The 15,158-nt window shown below is 42.9% G+C and overlaps 1 protein-coding gene across 1 annotated transcript in view; it reads right to left on the bottom strand.

Annotated features, from left to right (window-relative positions):
- Positions 1 to 15,158, bottom strand: part of ADAMTS14 (ADAM metallopeptidase with thrombospondin type 1 motif 14) — a 266,445-nt gene that overhangs the window by 128,448 nt on the left and 122,839 nt on the right. The gene's annotated exons all lie outside the window — the stretch shown is intronic.

The following is a 15,158-nucleotide window of genomic DNA, read 5'->3' as shown; positions in this document are numbered from 1 at the left end:
TATGCAAATCGGTCTGCAAATTGAGATACTGATTTGGCTTTTATCCTAAGTCATATTGCACAACTCGTTAAAGGGTTGATTGTGACTTGTAGGATCGCTACTTCCAACAGGTGGCGCTATAGAGTTAAGTCCTCTTTTTCTCAGAAGAGGAAATTTGTATATCATTTTATGAGTCATCATCGACCAAGCTACAAAAGCACAGTACAAAAGGCCAGACCATTAAAGGAGTTTTCTTATAAAGGACATTTATCACCAATCCAATCATTATAATGAGCGTCTCGAGCAACCCACCTCTTCTCATGAATGCTGCAAGGATAAGCATTAATGGAGTGGTGAAAGAGCTTGCAGTTTCTCTCTGTCTTGTAGATAAATGAATAGGCATTGAACATGTGCAACCACTACTTTATTTCAAAGTTCCCATGGCTGTGGTCATTCAGTGAGAATTATCGTGTTTTTATCATTTAGTGACAGAACCAGTGATGGGGCTCCCAGCAATCAGACATTTATCACCTATCCTATGGTTAGGTAGTAAATGGTCATTGTGGGAAAACCCATTAGGCCGGAGTCACACTACCGTATAATACAGACGAGTGCTATGCTATAAAAAATCGCATAGTACTCGGACCAATGTTAATCTATCGGGCAGCTCACATCACTTTTTTTTTTCTCCGCCGTATTGTACGTGCGAGTGAAATCTCAGCATGCTGCGATTCGCACCGTATATCGGTCGAAACTCACCAATGCAAGTCTATGGGTGCGAGAAGAACTCGCACACCACACGAACCATCAGTGTGACATCCGTATGGCATCCGTTTTCAATGCGATTTTAATATGAGCTTTTACACAGAGAGAACTGCTGTATGTAAAAGCTCATGTTAAAATCGCATTGCATAACGAGGCCATACGGATGCCATACGGATGTCACACTGTTACTAGATGCGAGGAAATCACATCCTTGCATTGCAAACGGATTACATACATATCACTGTTCAGGGAACATTTGTGCAATTCTCGGCTGTCAAAATCGGACCGATTTTTTTATACGGTAAGTGTGACCCCAGCCTTAAGCTGCCGTCACACTATCAGTATTTGGTCAGTATTTTACATCAGTATTTGTAAGCCAAAACCAGGAGTGGTTGATAAATACAGAAGTGGTGCATATGCTTCTATTATACTTTTCCTCTATTTGTCCCACTCCTGGTTTTGGCTTACAAATACTGATGTAAAATACTGACCAAATACTGATAGTGTGAAGGCAGCCTTAGACTGAGAAATATCACATTGCTTTTTCCCCATTCCGAAAGTTGAGTGAACTGCATTTGAGTTGAGTGCCATTATTGCACCTACTATCCACGTGAGGGAAAACCTCTTCAATTACCCATTAAAAAGTGACAGCTATTGTGTACCCATCACAGCGCCATCTACAGTGCATTTTATTTTCCTTTCGTGATTTTGACAGCACTGGTGATTCAGTGATGGAGGCAAACGCTGCAATTTGTCCCTGCTGCCTGAATACAAGGGTTAAAGCGCAACTCATCATAATATTCGAGAGTATGCATGTAGGATTAATGATTTATCTAAGATTCATTATACTATACTCATATTTACAGGACTTCTCTGGTTAAAATAAACTTCCTGTACATTAAGCACTACACCATTGTTGTATCTCATGGCAAAAATCAGTTCACAGAACACGTGTTAAATACATACAGTAGTTATGTGTCTTTATTTTATTGATATTTATTGGTATAGAGAAGGAGAAGCTGAGTTCAATGATATATAAATTTGTGAAATGATTCAGTATAACTTGTGTTGTATTAATTGAGAACCTTTGTGTTTGTACTGTATGTACATGAGTCCAGAGGTGGCCCTACTAGTCATACAGGAAAGTCTGTCGCTCACTGAATAGGACGCCCCACTGGACTCATGCATTCAATGATTTCACTAGATAAATGAAACTTTAAGGCTGTGTCCATACGTTGCATTTTGCTGCATTTTTTTTTCTGCAGGGAAATCCTGCTCTCTTGGCTGTAAGGAAGCAGGTTTTGCTGCATATTTGTTGTCGTTTGTGCATATGCCGATATACTTTAGTGCCCCCAAAAAATCATGATGCCACTTCCTTAACGTTTTTGCACCAAAAATGCAGCAAAACCTGATACCTGTGGTTTTGCTGCATTTTTGTCCTTTCCCATTACTTTCTATTGTCTATGTGTGCAAAAACACTGAAAAAAACACTGAAAGAAGTGACATGCTGCAGTTTGCAAACCGCAGCAGTTTTCCAAATCTGTCAGGAAAAAAAGCAATGTGTGTGCATGAGATTTCTGAAATCTCATAGCTTTTGCTGATATTGTAAAATACTGCTTAAAATTTGCATTAAAAAAATGCAGCAAAAACGCAACGTGTGAACATAGTCTTACTGAAACGTTTTCTACAAAAATGTCTAGCAATCTGATCAGCTTCTGTGGCCCTATAAAATCCTGCTGGCAAATCTGATACAATTTTTAACATAAGGGGTACGTTCACACAGGACTTTTTTGCTGCTTTTTTTGCTGCTTTTTTTAATGCTAATTTTCAGCTGCTTTTTACAGTACCAGTAAAGCCTATGAGATTTCAGAAATCTCATGCACACACGTTGGTTTTTTGTTTGATCAGTATTTTCTGCTTTGCTGCTTTTTTTGGACATAGGGCATGTCACTTCTTTCAGCGTTTTTGCTGCGTTTATGCAGCGTTTTTTCACCCATTGACTTGAATGGGTGATGAAAAAAACGCTGCAAAAACGCTGAAAAAACGCATGTAGCATTATTTGCTGCGTTTTTTGTGCAGAAAATCATGGCCAGCAGGAAGGGATCTCACAGCCAAGAGCTTAGGGGTGTTGTTAGTGAGGTGTGAAGAGCCATTGTGAGGTGTCCTGATTGTGATCTATTGTGAGGGAGTTCCTGGTAGTAAGGTGTGAAGAGCCATTGTGAGGTGTGAAGAGCCATTGTGAGGTGTCCTAGCAGCTGAAAATTGGCATAAAAAAAGCAGCAAAAATCTGCAGCAAAAATCTGCAGCAAAAAAGTCCTGTGTGAACATACCCAAAAAACGCACCATATACGCACCAAAATAACGCACCTAAATTAGCATAAAAAAAGCAGCAAAAAAGTCCTGTGTGAACGTACCCTAACAGGTTCCTTTAAGTAGAGCTCCTTTAGATTTAGCACGTACTTGTAAATATCAATGCTTGAGTTCATAGCTCTAGTATTAAAATAAGCTAGGAGTTAGCGTATACTGAATGACTTGTGGTCACAGGATTAAATAAAGTCAAAGGCAGTACTAAAATACCAAACTGGTAGCACAGCTGGACAGAAGCCAGTACTACACTGGCATTCTCAATAGTTAGATCATCTCAGCTACATGTGCCAAGAACACATTAGAGAAAAAGAAAAGAAAGCGGCTCAGCCAGGAGACTAAAATAAGTTACTAATTGTGGAAGCATCTGAGTTTCAACTGTCAGCCAAATATATAACTGCTCTTTAACTTAAAAGGTTAATTGGCAAGGAGAACAAACACCTCCAGTTTATGCCTTGAGCTTTATTATGACTGTCGCTAAACTTATTCATTGACTTGTACAATAGCCATTGCTATGCCGCAATTCAATGCTGGTGACAACCTTTTTGATAGATGGATTTAACACTTAGGCCTCAACTATGGATGTTTGCACGCTGGCATATATAAAGGGAATCTCTCACCCCCAAAGCTTGATGTGTACTACTCCTGCAGTCCCATAGTTTTCACTTCTCTTTTTTTCAGAAGAAAAAAAAGTAGTATGCAAATGACGGCACCTCAGCTCACCATTGCCTAGGCCAACTGCTCAGTGTGTAAAGAGTGAAGAAGCTCTTGCCACCCCTCTTGAAGATCTTATAGTAATATAATGCATTGTCATGTTTTATATGTTGTTTTACCGAATTTCTGGCATGCAACTCTTAGATAGTCAGGGTTAACTATTGGGGCCAGCCCATGGTGGGAGGAGTTAAGTGGGAAGAGGAATTTGGTTCCTGTTTATTAGCCGGTTATTGGAAAGTGCAGAAAAGAGGAAGAGCTATGGTTTGCAGATGAGCATTGGTTAAGGGTGTTGTGGAAAAGAGAGGAGACCATACTCAGGTAGAAAGTTATGAAGTGAACAAGTCTCAAGGGGCAGAAGGATTCTTCATCTCAAGTGAGTGGGGGCCTACAGCAAGACTTATCTAGAATAGTTAAGACGTTAACGTGTAGCAGACTTGAGGGTCATAGTGAACACTGTCCAGGCTTCGACACATGTTCGTCCTAAGGGAATAACACAAGTGTGAACAGGTGTAAAGATGCAGTGGCACACCAAGAGTTGCATGTCCCTTATGATTTGGAAGTTGAAGATAGGTCTGAAGGGCCGTAGTGTTACACAAGAAACCAGTGCGTCCCTGAGGCCGGTTTCACACGTCAGTGATTCCGGTACGTGAGGTGACAGTTTCCTCACGTACCGGAGACACTGACACACGTAGACCCATAAAAATCAATGCATCTGTGCAGATGTCATTGATTTTTTGAGGACCGTGTCTCCGTGTGCCAAACACGGAGACATGTCAGTGTTCGTGGGAGCGCACGTTTTACACGGACCCAATAGAGTCAATGGGTCCGCGTAAAACACGGACCTCACACGGACATTCTCCGTCTGGGGTCCGTGTGCGTGCAGGAGACAGCGCTACAGTAAGCGCTGTCCCCCCCACATGGTGCTGAAGCCGATATTCATATCTTCCCTGTAGCAGCGTTTGCTATAGAGAAAATATGAAGAATAGTGTTAAAAATAAAGATCCATGTGTCCGCCGCCCCCTGTGCGCCCCCCCGCTGGTCAGAAAATACTTACCCGCTACCTCGCTCCTTCCTGGTCTGGCCGCGCCTCCTACTGTATGCGGTCACGTGGGGCCGATCATTTACAATCATGAATAGTCGGCTCCGCCCCTATGGGAGGTGGAGCCACATATTCATGACTGTAAATGATCGGCCCCACGTGACCGCATGCAGGAGAAGCCGCGGCCAGACCAGGAAGCAGCGAGGGAGCGGGTAAGTATTTTCTGACCAGCGGGGGGGCGCACAGGGGGTGGGGGGGGGCGGCGGACACATGGATCTTTATTTTAAACACTATTCTTCATATTTTCTCTACAGCAAACGTTGCTGCAGGGAAGATATGAATCGCAGCTTCAGCACCATGCAGAGTGGGTACCACACGCTCCGTGTGGTACCCACTCGCCATACGGGCGGCACACGTGTGCCGCACGTATGGCCTCCGTGAGTTCCCAGGCACACGGACACGGATAACTCCGGTACCGATTTATTCCGGTACCGGAATTATCTGGACGTGTGGGACAGCCCTTACAAGGAAAGTTCTGCCTCTGAATTATGCAGAAGATGTATTTCGTAAATGTCATGCCTGCTGTCGGATGTACAGTACAGAAATATTTCGACAGTGACCGAATCTTGTGATTGGGGCTCTGCATGCCACTATTTTTTATTTGAAATGAATCAACTGAGATGCAATTGAAGTTCAGACTTTCACTTTTTTTAAAAGGTTTGAACAAAAATATCCTGTAAAACATTTTGGAATTGCAACCATTTTACTACAAAGCCTCCTTATTTGCAGGTTCAAAAGTAATTGGACAAATTAACTTTACCCTAAAATGTTTATTTTGAATACTTTGTAGAGAATCCTTTGCAAGCAATGACTGTCTTAAGTCTGGAAGCCATGGACATTACCAAATTCTGGGTATCTTCCTTTGGGATGCTTTGCCACCTTTACAGCAGCTGACTTCAGTTGTTGAATGATTTTGGGTCTTTCTGCCTCAAGTTTTGTCTTAAGCATGTGAAATGCATGCTCTATTGGGTTGAGATCTAGTGAAGGACTCGGCAATTGCAGAATATTCCACTTTACCTTTTAAAACTCCTGAGTTGCTTTCACAGAATAATTTGGGTTATTGTCACATTGTCTGTGAAGCACCATCCAATCAACCTTGCTGTATTTGGCTGAGTCTGAGCAGAAAGTGTCGCCCTGTATACTTCATAATTAATTCAGCTGCTTCGGTGGTCAGTCACATCATCAATAAACACTTAGTGATGTAGTGCCTTTGGAAGCCATGCATGCCCATGCTATCACACTGTCTCCACCATGTTTTACAGAGCCTGTGGTGTGCTTTGGATCATGAGCTGTTCCAAGCCTTCTCCATACTTTCTTCTTCCCATTATTCTGGTACAGGTTAATCTTAGTTTCATCTGTTCAAAGAATGCTTTTCCGGTGCTGGGCTGACTAATTTAGATGCTTTTTGGCAAAGTCTAATCTGGCCTTTTAGTTTTTAAACTGATGCTTTGCACCTTGTAGTGAACTCTGTATTTGCTCTTATGAAGTCTTCTCTTTATGGTAGACTTAAATACTGAAACATCTACTTCTTGGAGAGTGTTCTTCACTTGGGAGCATGTTGTTAGTAGGTTTTGCTTCACCATGGAATGGATTCTGTGATCATCCACCATTGTTGTCTTCAGTGGACATCCAGGCTTTTTGAGTTTCCAAGCTCACCAGTGAGCAATTTTTTTTTGCAGAATGTACTAAACTGTTGATTTGGGTTCTCCTAACATTTCTGCTATATCTCTAATAGATTTCTTCTTTATTTCCGTCTAATGATAATTGGCTTCTCTTCCAGTTAAGATCTTCTTTGACAGCATGTTGTGGGTTCACAGCAACAGCTTCCAAATGCAAATGTCACACCTGGAATCAGTTCCAGACCTTTTACCTACATAATTGATGATGGATTAATGAGGCAATAGCCCATGCAGCCCATTAAAAAGCTTTTGAGATGATTTTCCAATTATTTTTGATCCCTTTAAAAACTACATATTAAAGACCTGTAATTCGTAAACCCTTACTCCAATTAGGGTGTGAACACGCTTAAATTAAAGCTCAGAGTCTGCATTTTCAGCCCATATTGATTAAATACCTGTATCTTTAATATGTTTTTAGCAGCTAAAATGCCAAAACTTGTGTCACTGACCATATATTTCAGGGCCTAACTGTATATATACGTTTCACCAGTCCGTTGAGTAAAGATAAGTTTATTTTTGCACTCTGGTCTCTCGCATTCATCCCTACTTTGTCAGGTCCTGGCCTGCCATGTCAAGTAGCAGCATGGTGTCTTCAATGGCATATCCGAAAGGTGGCAACATACACACGAAGCCAGGAGACTGGCAGAAACCATAGCTTCATAGTAAGCGGTCAGGACGAGGAGCAGCGCATTGTAGCAGCCCCCGGTTCGGGAAACAAGCCCTTTTCTGGTCCCCTGATGAACCCTGGTTTATACCCCGGGGGGAAACGCGTTGGGATGGGCAAAAAAATGATAAGTACTATTTTTCTATGACCATGATCTAACTATGGATCACCAAAAATCCCTGCAGTGTGTCATATAATTGGGTTTCTATTGTTATCTCTGATTGAGTTCGTGTGAGCGGTTTCTGTGCCCTTTACAGCTATGACTATATTTTGACTTATTATATGGGGCAGTATGATTATTGGATCACTATTTGGCTATTATACACTCACCGGCCACTTTATTAGGTACACCTGTCCAACTTCTTGTTAACACTTAATTTCTAATCAGCCAATCACATGGCGGCAACTCAGTGCATTTAGGCATGTAGACATGGTCAAGACAATCTCCTGCAGTTCAAACCGAGCATCAGTATGGGGAAGAAAGGTGATTTGAGTGCCTTTGAACGTGGCATGGTTGTTGGTGCCAGAAGGGCTGGTCTGAGTATTTCAGAAACTGCTGATCTACTGGGATTTTCACGCACAACCATCTCTAGGGTTTACAGAGAATGGTCCGAAAAAGAAAAAAAATCCAGTGAGCGGCAGTTCTGTGGGCGGAAATGCCTTGTTGATGCCAGAGGTCAGAGGAGAATGGGCAGACTGGTTCGAGCTGATAGAAAGGCAACAGTGACTCAAATCGCCACCCGTTACAACCAAGGTAGGCCTAAGAGCATCTCTGAATGCACAGTGCGTCGAACTTTGAGGCAGATGGGCTACAGCAGCAGAAGACCACACCGGGTACCACTCCTTTCAGCTAAGAACAGGAAACTGAGGCTACAATTTGTACAAGCTCATCGAAATTGGACAGTAGAAGATTGGAAAAACGTTGCTTGGTCTGATGAGTCTCGATTTCTGCTGCGACATTCGGATGGTAGGGTCAGAATTTGGCGTAAACAACATGAAAGCATGGATCTATCCTGCCTTGTATGGAGCATCTTTGGGATGTGCAGCCGACAAATCTGCGGCAACTGTGTGATGCCATCATGTCAATATGGACCAAAATCTCTGAGGAATGCTTCCAGCACCTTGTTGAATCTATGCCACGAAGAATTGAGGCAGTTCTGAAGGCAAAAGGGGGTCCAACCCGTTACTAGCATGGTGTACCTAATAAAGTGGCCGGTGAGTGTATATTCACATTATGGTACACTAACTATTGTGATATATAAAAATAATCTATAAATATTTTTGATTAATAATATGCTCTGATATTTATGAATATATTTTCATCTATTTTTGAGATTTTGAGGTGCCACTGCCCTATATTGGCAATATTTTTCTTGCATGTCGTTTAACATCTGTATTTGACAAAGACTATTAGCTTAAGATTGGTTTTAGATAGGATGTAGTAACTTTAAACTCTTAATACCTATCTTAATATTAGGCACAAAAAGCCATCGATCCCCGCTCACAAATCGCACCTGAGTTATTAAGTATCAGGACTCCTATTAACGAATCCTGAAATAAAAAGATGTCTGGTATATGACAAAACCGATATATACCTTGCAGGTGTTATTTTAACATTTTGTTAGCACATTAGCACTTTAATTGAGTTGTATTATTGGTGTTGGTGGTGGTTTTCTTTGGTTAGTCCCCGCTAGGGTCTTAAGGGAGAGCCATCGTTGAGTGGGGGCGCCATGTCGAACTTAGGGTGCCAACCTCCGCGGTAAGGTAGGGTGAGTTAGGGAGAGAGCACCCCCTCACCTATTACCTCTATCCTTTTTAGTATTTAGTTATATGGTTAATTAATTACTGTCTCCTGACCCTAACAGGTCATTTTTACCTGATTAAATTAAATAAAAGTTATATTTTAGGGGCATTTTTTTGTCCTTTTTTGGTTGTAAAAATAAGTATATGCTCCGTATTATTCTAGTTTGGTTTTTTCAGAAACCACCCTCAGCCAGTGTGTCCACCAGCATTACAAGTGCACCATTATGCCCCCTCAATCAACATGTTGTGCACCTCCACATAACTTCATTGACAGCTCTCGCCTGCCCAGATCGAACTCTGCCTGAACTAAACCCCTAACTCTGCACATCCACAGTGTCATGCAGGAGCTTACAGAGCCTAAAGGTACCGTCACATTAAGCGACGCTGCAGCGATAGCGACAACGATGCCGATCGCTGCAGCGTCGCTGTTTGATCGCTGGAGAGCTGTCACACAGACCGCTCTCCAGCGACCAACGATGCCGAGGTCCCCGGGTAACCAGGGTAAACATCGGGTTGCTAAGTGCAGGGCCGCGCTTAGTAACCCGATGTTTACCCTGGTTACCAGCGTAAAAGTAAAAAAAAACAAACAGTACATGCTCACCTGCGCGTCCCCCAGCGTCTGCTTCCTGACACTGACTGAACTCCGGCCCTAACAGCACAGCGGTGACGTCACCGCACCGCTTTCACTTTCACTTTAGGGCCGGATCTCAGTCAGAGCAGGAAGCAGACGCGCAGGTGAGCATGTACTGTTTGTTTTTTTTACTTTTACGCTGGTAACCAGGGTAAACATCGGGTTACTAAGCGCGGCCCTGCGCTTAGTAACCCGATGTTTACCCTGGTTACCAGTGTAAAACATCGCTGGTATCGTTGCTTTTGGTGTCAAACACAACGATACACGCCGGTCTGACGACCAAATAAAGTTCTGGACTTTATTCAGCGACCAGCGACATCACAGCAGGATCCTGATCGCTGCTGCGTGTCAAACTAAACGATATCGCTAGCGAGGACGCTGCAACGTCACAGATCGCTAGCGATATCGTTTAGTGTGACGGTACCTTAAGCACACACAGTGTCAGTGCGGCACCTTCTCATACTCTCTGTCAGTGTCAGTACATACAATGGGGAAAAAAAGTATTTAGTCAGCCACCAATTGTGCAAGTTCTCTCACTTAAAAAGATGAGAGAGGCCTGTAATTGACATCATAGGTGGACCACAACTATGAGAGTCAAAATGAGAAAACAAATCCAGAAAATCACCTTGTCTGATTCGGCAAGATTTATTTTGCAAATTATGGTGGAAAATAAGTATTTGGTCATTAACAAAAGTTCATCTCAATATTTTGTTATGTATCCTTTGTTGGCAATGACAGAGGTCAAGCGTTTTCTGTAAGCCTTCATAAGGTTGGTACACACTGTTGGTGGTATGTTGGCCCATTCCTCCATGCAGATCTCCTCTAGAGCAGTGATGTTTTGGGCGTGTCGCTGGGCAACATGGATTTTCAACTCCCTCCAAAGGTTTTCTATGTGGTTGAGATTTAGAGACTGGCTACGCCACTCCAGGACCTTCATATGCTTCTTACGAAGCCACTCCTTCATTGCCCTGGTGGTGTGCATGGGATCATTATCATGCTGAAAGACCCATCCACGTTTCATTTTCAGTGCCCTTGCTGATGGAAGAAGGTTTGCACTCAAAATCTCACGATACATGGCCCCATTCATTATTTCATGTACACGGATCAGTTGTTCTGGTCCCTTTGCAGAGAAACAGCCCCAAACCATGATGTTGCCACCCCATTCACAGGTATGGTGTTCTTTGGATGCAACTCAGCATTCTGTCTCCTCCAAACACGACGGGTCTTGTTTCTACCAAAGAGTTCTACTTTGGTTTCATCAGACCATATAACATTCTCCCAATACTCTTCTGGATAATCCAAATGCTCTCTAGCAAACTTCATACGGGCCCAATCATGTACTGGCTTAAGTAGGGTAACACATCTGGCACTGCATGATCTGAGTCCCTGGCAACGTAGTGTGTTACTGATGGTAGCCTTTGTTACGGTGGTCCCAGCTCTATGCAGGTCATTCACTAGGTCCCCCCGTGTTTGCTCACCGTTCTTGTGATCATTTTGACCCCACAGGGTGAGATCTTACGTGGAGCCCCAGATCGAGTGAAATTATCAGTGGTCTTGTATGTCTTCCATTTTCTTATTATTGCTCCCGAAGTTGATTTCCTCACAGCAAGCTGCTTGCCTATTGCAGATTCAGTTTTCCCAGCTTGGTGCAGGGCTACAATTTTGTTTCTGGTATCATTCGACAGCTCTTTGGTCTTCACCATAGTGAAGTTTGGAGTGTGACTGTTTGAGGTTGTGGACAGGTGTCTTTTATACTAATAGCGAGTTCAAACAGGTGCCATTACTACAGGTAATGAGTGGAGGACAGAGGAGCCTCTTAAAGAAGAAGATATAGGTCTGTGAGAGCCAGAAATCTTGTATGTTTTTAGGTGACCAAATACTTATTTTCCACCATAATATGCAAAATAAATCTTGCCAAATCAGACAAGGTGATTTTCTGGAGTTGTTTTCTCATTTTGACGCTCATAGTTAAGGTCTACCTATGATGTCATTTACAGGCCTCTCTCATCTTTTTAAGTGGGAGAACATGCACAATTGGTGGCTGACTAAATACTTTTTTCCCCTCTGTATGTACAGGGCCGGGAATTCAATTCAGGCATTAATCACTTTTAGCTAAGGGGAGGTTGCAGCACCTTGATTGAAGGGGCCGAACGATGTACTGAGGGTGCACTTAGGAGCCCTCATTAGCAAATAAATAAATATAATGAAATAAAGATTTTTTTTTCTGATAAACTAAAGAAGTGAAATCTATACTGCAGGTATGATTTTTATAGAAGCCAAGTCCCTTGTAGCGCTTGATAGGTAGTTTAAGTCAAGTTTTGGGGTTTACAGATTCCCTTTAACCCCTTCACGCCGCGACCCTTTTTCATTTTTGCGTTTTCGTTATTCGCTCCCCTCCTTCCCAGAGCCATAACTTTTTTTATTTTTCCATCAATATGGTCATGTGAGGGCTTATTTTTTGCGGGACGAGTTGTACTTTTGAATGATACCATTGGTTTTACCATGTCTTGTACTAGAAAATGGGAAAAAAATTCCAAGGGGGTGAAATTGCAAAAAAAGTGCAATCCCACACTTGTTTTTTTGTTTGGCTTTTTTGCTAGGTTCACTAAATGCTAAAACTGTGACCTGCCACTATGATTCTCCAGGTCATTATGAGTTCATAGACACCAAACATGTCTAGGTTATTTTTTATCTAAGTGATGAAAAAAATTAATCTCATATATCTCAAGGACCTCTATGGTGATGGGGGTCGGCGATGCGCTCATTTCCGGCCGCGCGGCCAGAAGCGCCGGTTAAATGCCACTGTCAGTGCTTGACAGCGGCATTCAACAGGTTAATAGTAGCAGGTGGATCGCGATTCTACCTGCCGCTATTGCGTGCACATGTCAGCGCCAGCGCCCACATCAAAGGGGGAGACATGACATGCGCTGTACTAGTACAGGGCATGTCGTGAAGGGGTTAAAGCGGTTTAGTAGGATTCTCATATTGATGAGTTATACACAGAATATGTCATTAGTATTAGGTTAGTGGGCGACTGACACCCACCACCCCAACCTATCAGTTGCTTTCAGCTGAAAATGACAACTCCTTATACTGTGTAGTTGCAGCCCTGAGTACTGGAGCTCTGCTCTCATAGAGACAAATAGGAGCTGCATTACCCAGGACTGACCACTACATAGCAACTAGAGCTATAGTCCATTCACTATTAACATCCGTCCACCTCCAGAACTGAAGACAGTTGACCAGTGTGTGTGGCGGGTGATATTGATGACCAACCCTATATATTAAAGGGAATCTGTCACCTCATATTTCATATATAAACTGCAGCCACCACCATCAGGGGCTTATCTACAGCATTCTATAATGCTGTACATAAGCCCCCGATGTAACCTGAAAGATTTGAAAAACATGTTAGATTATACTCACCCAGGGGCGGTCCCGGTTCGGTCCGGTCTGATGGGCATCGTGGTCCGGGTTCGGCACCTCCCATCTTCATACAATGACGTCCTCTTCTTTGCTTCCTGTTCCTGCGCAGGCATACTTTATCTGCCCTGTTGAGGGCAGCGTAAAGTACTGCAGTGCACATGCGCCAGGCCTCTCTGACCATTCCCGATTCCTGCGCACTGCAGTACTTTGCTCTGCCCTCAACAGGGCAGATAAAGTGCGCCTGCACCGGAGCCGTGGCAGGAAGCAAAGAAGAGGACGTCATCGTATGAAGATGGGAGGCACTGGACCTGGATCATGACCCCCATCGGACCGGACCGCACCGAGACTACCCCTGGGTGAGTATAATCTAACATGTGTTTCTTATCTTTCAGGTTACATCGGGGGTTATCTACAGCATTATAGAATGCTGTAGATAAGCCCCTGATGGCGGTGGCTGCAGTTTATATACAAAATATGAGGTGACAGATTCCCTTTAATATTTCCTATAGACCGCTGAGATGTGATGATATTCATACATGGTGTACATGTGTGTGTGCCACATTATACTTTCATAACTTCTTACAACTTCTACGTCAGTTAGAAATTCAGGATGTTAAGTCAACAATGTATAACACAGTGTATATACAGAGTAGTGCATTTGCTTAACCATGAGCAAGGTACCATCATTAGTGCCTTGCAGTGAGGAGTGCTTGCTTTGTAAACCTAGGGGATAGGAGTCTGTGCTTAATGATGTTGAAATTGAAAGCATAGACCATTTAAAAGTAAACATACAGAAGCTACAAACAAGTGATAACTTTCCTAATAGTCCAAATAAAGTCATGCCCTTTGACCTAGCAAGCAGTTTTTGGAATGTGAGATATTTTTTACAAGTACAACCATTTGCAAGCTAAAGGTTAAGCAAACTTAGTGAATAGTGGAAGTACCTACAATCAGTGGAGAACTGTGACAGCAAAGGGCTCCTGTGCAAGAGCAGTACATGGGCCCCTTGCCGTCCAATAGTTCTGTCTCTGACAGAAACGGCTTGCTGCTTTAGAGGTGGATAGGGGCCCCCTTCGGCTCCTGTACAGCTGCACCAATGATATCTCCACTTTTGCCTGCAATATATATTGTTGACTGGATGATGTTATGATAAGTTGTATCTCATTATAATTATTATGACACATATTTCTTGCAATGTTCGTTTATTATTCACACTAGAAATATTTTGCATCTACCCAATAACCCCTAAACTAAAGCTAGATACGCATACATTATGACCATTGGATTAGGTGACAGATGACCTTATTGTCACCAGTTTAACGCAACAGAGAAGTGCCAGAAGACCACAGTGTCGGTCGGATTTCATGTACTCCTGAATTAATTAAAAGCACTTCACTACCATATTAAACAGTGCAGGTTTCTGCTAGCAGTGCAGGGGTTAATCTGTTCAGTTGAGAGCTCCTGGAGCTTTCATGCTTTGATGGTCTCAGCTTTTCAGTGTTGGCCACTCCCCTTTGCTATATATACTCACTTCTGGCAATCAGGGAATGCCATTGTTAGTTTCATACCTTCTGGTTCTGGGGTTAGAGGTGTTGTTTGTGAGAGGAGGTGTTTGGAGTGTTGTTCTGAAGAGTGTTGCTTGGTGATTTGTTTGTGTGCTTATCCCCATCCTCTCCTTTTTGTTTTTTCCTTACATTACTTCCTGGTGTTCCACTCTGTTCTTTGTGAGTGCATTTTTCTATGATTGGTATTTTCATATATCCCTTGTTAGTCTGGTTTGTATATTCTTATACACTGCAACTCCCCACTTTCCTGGATAAGTGAGGGGACAGATAAGGGCTGATTTAGTAGCTCAGCAAAGCACATGGCCCCGCCATCTTTACCATCAGAAGTAATCCGGGGAGCAGGGATAGCTAGGGCACCCCCAAGCTTTAGGGATGATAGGGAAGTAGCCCCTAGCCCTAGTACATCCTGCAACAGTGCCGTGACATTTATATTTCCCAGAAACATGCACATACAGCTCTGGCAAAAATT

The sequence above is a fragment of the Ranitomeya variabilis genome, chromosome 4 (genome assembly GCF_051348905.1).
Source record: "Ranitomeya variabilis isolate aRanVar5 chromosome 4, aRanVar5.hap1, whole genome shotgun sequence".
Taxonomy (NCBI): Eukaryota; Metazoa; Chordata; class Amphibia; order Anura; family Dendrobatidae; genus Ranitomeya; species Ranitomeya variabilis.
Note: the sequence above shows the minus strand (reverse complement) of the source record. Positions and strands in the feature narration are given on the sequence as shown.